Source organism: Eptatretus burgeri, chromosome 13 (genome assembly GCF_056783735.1).
Source record: "Eptatretus burgeri isolate ZD-2024b chromosome 13, Ebu_testis_v1, whole genome shotgun sequence".
Classification (NCBI taxonomy): Eukaryota; Metazoa; Chordata; class Myxini; order Myxiniformes; family Myxinidae; genus Eptatretus; species Eptatretus burgeri.
The window spans coordinates 12,655,751-12,661,750 of NC_140973.1; positions in this window are offsets into that span (position 1 = coordinate 12,655,751).

The following is a 6,000-nucleotide window of genomic DNA, read 5'->3' on the forward strand; positions in this document are numbered from 1 at the left end:
ACATCCCAGACAGATAACCAAGGGAAGATGCAGTCATCATTGATGGCTATCACTTATCAATGCCCTACCTCCACACACTTCAAAGATATTTGATGACTATACTAAAGAAGACATCATCCCAAAAGTGGAATCCTATGGTGCCAGGTACGAGAGGGTGGACGTAGTGATTGATGTGTACAAGAAGTCAAGTCTGAAGTCCGAGGCAAGGTCGAAAAGGGGGCAAGGAATCAGAAGAAGAGTGATAGGAACCAGTAAGACCCCAATTAACTGGAGAAGCTTTCTTCGAGATGACAGCAACAAGACTGAGCTGTTTCACTTCCTTGCGGAAAAGATGTGTGAGGCACAGACGACAAGCACGGTCATTGTCACAAAAGGAGAAGATGCCATTAGCAACACAAGAAAGTCACTGGATGCTGTGTCTCCATGTTGTCATGAAGAAGCTGACACTCGAATATTTGTACACGCCAGGGATGCAACGATGGATGGTAGCAAGTCCATTATCATTAAGGCTAATGATACGGACGTACTCGTCATAGCAATATCTGTACTGCCATCCTTACAGGAACTAGGTCTTGAGAACATGTGGATTGCCTTTGGCCAAGGAGCCAAGGCACGATGGATTCCAGTCCATGAGGTAGTTTCTGCAATAGGGCCTGAGAAAGCTAGAGGGATCCCATACTTCCATGCGTTCACTGGATGTGACGTTGTGTCTGCCTTCCGCGGTAAAGGGAAGAAAACTGCATGGCAGACTTGGAACGTCTTTAATGATGTTTCTGAAACATTCACCAATCTCAGCTAGCATCCAACATTGATTCGTGATCTTGACTTTTTCGAAGTTGCTTTTTTTTTTTAAGTTTTTCAAAATTTGGATTTTCAAATGGCCAATCAGGCAAATTTGATTAGACTCCCCTGGAGAGCAAATGTGCCAAATATGAAGCTTGTATCATCATTTGCACGATTCCTCTCAAAAATTGCTGTTATCTGCCTATATATATATATATTGTTAAGGAAATGGCCCTTATTAGGCTACTAAATATAGGATTAGCTCAGATCCCCCATTAAATACATGTTTAGCTAGATTGTTTGGTAAAATGGACGTTACATGTGTGTCAGGAGGTATAAGAGGCTGTTTATTGTTTGTGCGGTAGTGGTGGATGGGAGCTCCCTCTTCTTCCTTCCCCATCTCGGACGAGGCCCCGCCCAGTCGGCTGAGAGGGTGTGGCCAAAAATAGGAAGTGAAACTGAGGGGAGTTTGTCGGCTTCGTAAAAGAAAAAGGGTTCAGGTTTGGGCGAACAGTCAGTTTCCGAGGCGTGCTCTGGTTTTGAAGCGAGCGAACGAAGGAGGGACAGTGTTGGATCTGCCGGGAGAGATGCTGAATCTGAGCGTGCCGAGTCTACATTTTTGGCAGTAAGAGTGGCTGCCTGCACGTCGAGTCTGCCTTTTTGGGCAGTGGGAGAGGCGGCCTGCACGACGAGTTTGCCTTTTTGGGCAGTGGGAGGGTGGCCTGCACGTCGAGTCGGCGATCGACTCTATTGAGAAGGTGATTCTGCCGTGAGAGAAGCGGCAGTCGGCTTTGAGAGGCGAGCATGGAAAGGGAAAGAAAAGGTGATTCTGCCGAGAAAGAAACTGAGAGAACGGAGTTGAGAAGTCAGGCTTTGAGGCGGGAAGGCTAGAGAGGAAACGACGGAGCCTCTGACGGTCCTTACTCACCTCATGGCTCGACACGTTTGCCGATCCGCTTGCCGGAGCCAGGCACCTCGATTTGGGCCTTGTCTGGTGAACAGGCCAGGCTTGGATTTGTATGCTGGACCTTGAGAGAAATCAGCTGAGGCCCATCGTCGATCTGACGCTCTTGTGCCGTCGACCTTACGCGGGGTCAGAGCGTGCGGAGACCGCGTGCGGTGCGGAAAAGGAAGGCGAGTGCCGTTTCGCCACGCAGCGTGTTCGACTTCGAGCTGGGGGCTTGACTCCGTGGACATCCACTTGTTACGAGCGACATTCGTGTTTTTGACACTTTCTTCTCGTCCATGAAACATCACCAAGTACTCTGTCTTGTTTGCATGCATGCTGTCTGTCTCTCTTGTCTGCACGTTGTATAAGGCATATCTCGGTAGCGACCCCCTCAAAACCTGTAGTCCGTAGTTCCCTAGTTAAGAACGGGTTAAAGATTGTTCATAAAAACATTGTCGTGAATGGTTTGCTTGTGTCATGTTCCCTGATGTTCCCCAATAAATCTGGTTGGTTTGTATGAAGTTGCCGCTATGGATTAATTCGGGTCGCGTCGAGGAACGATCCATTTGATTGGCATATAAAACGAAAATGGTTACAGACTGGCAGAAAACGCTCGGCATCTGACAAAACAAGTCTGTAACCGGGGTTCTATTTCCCCAACTGGTAAGGTTCAGGATTACGTTGGTATCGCGATTGAAGATGCATGACCCGAGGCCTGTGCGGAGCCAGCCGGCGTTATAAACCCCGGAGACGGCGGTGGTGAGGGTGGCGCCAAGAGTTGGGTGAGAATCCCGCAACAATATATATATATATATATATATATATATATATATATATATATATATATATATATATATATATATATATATGCACATATATATATATATATATATACATATATATGTATTTCTATACATATATAAAAATATATATATGTATTTCTATACATATATATATATATATAGGTATTTATGTATATATATATATATATATATATATATATATATATATATATAGGTATTTATGTATATATATATATATATATATATATATATATATATATATATTGTTGCGAATTCACGCCCGTTGGCATGCGAACGGCCACGTAACTCGAATCGCGGCACGTCGCCCACCGGACGGACAATTCAGTCGTGACCCTCTCAGAACAATGCCGGGAGCTAGTCATGGGTGGGGGTTTAACCTCACCACGATCGTGCCAATTGCCCACCCACGCAGGATAGGGTTGCTCGCCAAATTTGATCTACCTAAGTACCTGCGCGAATGGTCGACCGGGCGATCGTACCACGCCACGGGCCGACTCCGGACACGAACCGCTTAAGCGGTCCGTTCCGTGCTACAGTGATAACCGAGCGGTGTTATCGTCGACCTTGACGGTTCCGATTAATTACCGGGATGTTGCACCCACTACGAACCCCTTACGTGAAGCAGGATGGAGAGTCAAACAAAGGAAAGGACGCAGCGAAACGGGGAACAAGTTCACACAAGCACGTTTATTCACACACACACACACACACACACACACACACACACACACACACACACACACACACACACACACACACACACACACACACACACACACAGACAAGCACCTATATACAGCCATACAGTCAAAAATGCACATATAACAGTTAAAACAGTCATGCAACAAAAGAAAATGCAGAGCTACAACCGCCTACGACCGACACATGCAACACTTACGCAGTTCTACTTGTCGGACAGGCGCCAACATACACACATTTATACAAAAAGCAAAGGAAGGAAAAGAAAGAAAGAAGTCGCGACTTCCCTTTTATGGCTGGTGAGTCCCTCTCCCGTGACCGTCAGCGTGGTCGTGCCTGGCCCCGACCTCTCTCACGGCCGGCGAACCCCCTCCGGCATTCCCCATCCGGACGCGTAGGTCCACCTCACAACGGGCGCTGCCGCGTCTCCCGTCCGTGCCTTCGTGACAGGGCCGCTCGCCAAGCCGCGGGCGCAGGACCTCTTCCCTCGAGAACCAGACTCTCGTACCAACTTGACCAACCCTCGACCAACTGAAATCCTGATGACTGGAAATCGACGAAGCATCCTGATGACTGGAAATCGACTAAGCAACCTTCTGACTGGAAAACGACGAAGCAACCATCTGACTGGGATTCGACGAGAATGTGACTGGGAAAGCGAGATGAAGGTGTGACACTCTTCACTCAACGCTCCTCAAGACTTTTATGCTTAGTTTAAACCCAGATGTATGGCAAAGGACCCCTGCAGCCAGAGATGGAAGTGAGCAGAGGTCACAGTTCTAGATCTAGATATGTATATATATATATATATATATATATATATATATATATATATATATATATATATATATATATATATATATATATATATATATATATATATATATATATATATACATATCCTCTTCTTCTCCTTCCCCTGACTGCTCCCGTTAGGGGTAGCCAGAGTGGATCATCCGTATGATCTGCATCGTAATTTGGCGTAGTTTTTACGTCGGATGCCCTTCCTGACGCAACCCTGGTCGCCTCTTACGACACAGGGATATGGTACACCTAATCTAACCGGCGCATACACAGGGCCCAGTAGAATGGTACTCACTTCGCCGACCTCGGAAGGAAAACAGGCTGAGTCAACCTCCTGGTGTGTATTAAATCAAGTGGCCAACGGGGCTTGAACTCAGGACCTTTTGGATCCCAAGCCGCTACCTTAACCATTACACCAACACCAGGATATATATATATATATAAATATATATGCATATATATATATATATATATATATATATATATATATATATATATATAAATATATATGCATATATATGTATGCATATATATATATATATATATATAAATATATATATATATATATATATATATATATATATATATATATATATATATATATATATATATATATATATACATCTTCTTCTTCTTCTTTCGGCTGCTCCCGTTAGGGGTCGCCACAGCGGATCATCCATATGATCCGCATAGTGATTTGGCACATGTTTTATGCCGGATGCCCTTTACGATATATATATATATATATATATATATATATATATATATATATATATATATATATATATATATATATATATATATATATATATATATATATATATATATATATATATATATATATATATATATATATATATATATATATATATATATATATATATATATATGTATATATATATGTATATATATATATATATATATATATATATATATATATATATATATATATATATATATATATATATATATATATGTATATATATATATATATATATATATATATATATATATATATATATATATATATATATATATGTATATATATATATATTTATATATATATATATATATATATATATATATATATATATATATATATATATATATATATATATATATATATATATATATATATATATATACGACGTGAATGCACCCAGCGCTGCCCGGGTTCTTTTTGAATGAATTTAATCCTCCATACATATGTCTTGACGCGAGCACAGTATCAGTTCCCTATTGGGCCATGGCAGTCATATGCTAAGGGAGTTGGTGAGGGGGAAACACACCCCCTTCCCCCCCCCCCCGATCGACGGGCTTTGCCACATAGCCTATAACCTTCCAGGGGGCCCATCCCGACATTTTTACCTTCGCATTCTGCGAAAGGTTATGTTTTGGTCGCTGTGTATTTATTTATTTGTGAATATGTGTGTTTGTTTGTTATTCGCATAACTCAGAAAATATAAACCGAATTGCATGAAATTTGGTGGGATGATTCGTGAGTATCCAAGGACGATTTGATTAGATGTTGGGAGCGATCGGGTCAAAGGTCAAGGTCAAGGTCATGAAAAGGTCAAAAACACTCTTTTGAGTATAACTTCCTTAATAATACAGCTATCGACATGCAACCACCGCCATATTGTTCCATGACGAGATACCTTTCGGATGTATAGTATTGGATTTGATGTAACGTCATTGGAAGTGCGTCTAAATGACGTCACAAGATGACGTAAATTTTCAATTTTCGATCTCATCAGTTTTGATCATACCGTTTTGTAGGACTTACCTTAAGGACGTCACACACCAAATTTGACTTCGATCGGACTGACCGCTATGACGTCATTGACGTTTGAAAATGACGTTTTTCAATTGTGGCTAAAATGCCCTGATATTTTACATTCAAATATCTATATAATTTATAAAGCATAGTCTCCCAAATCC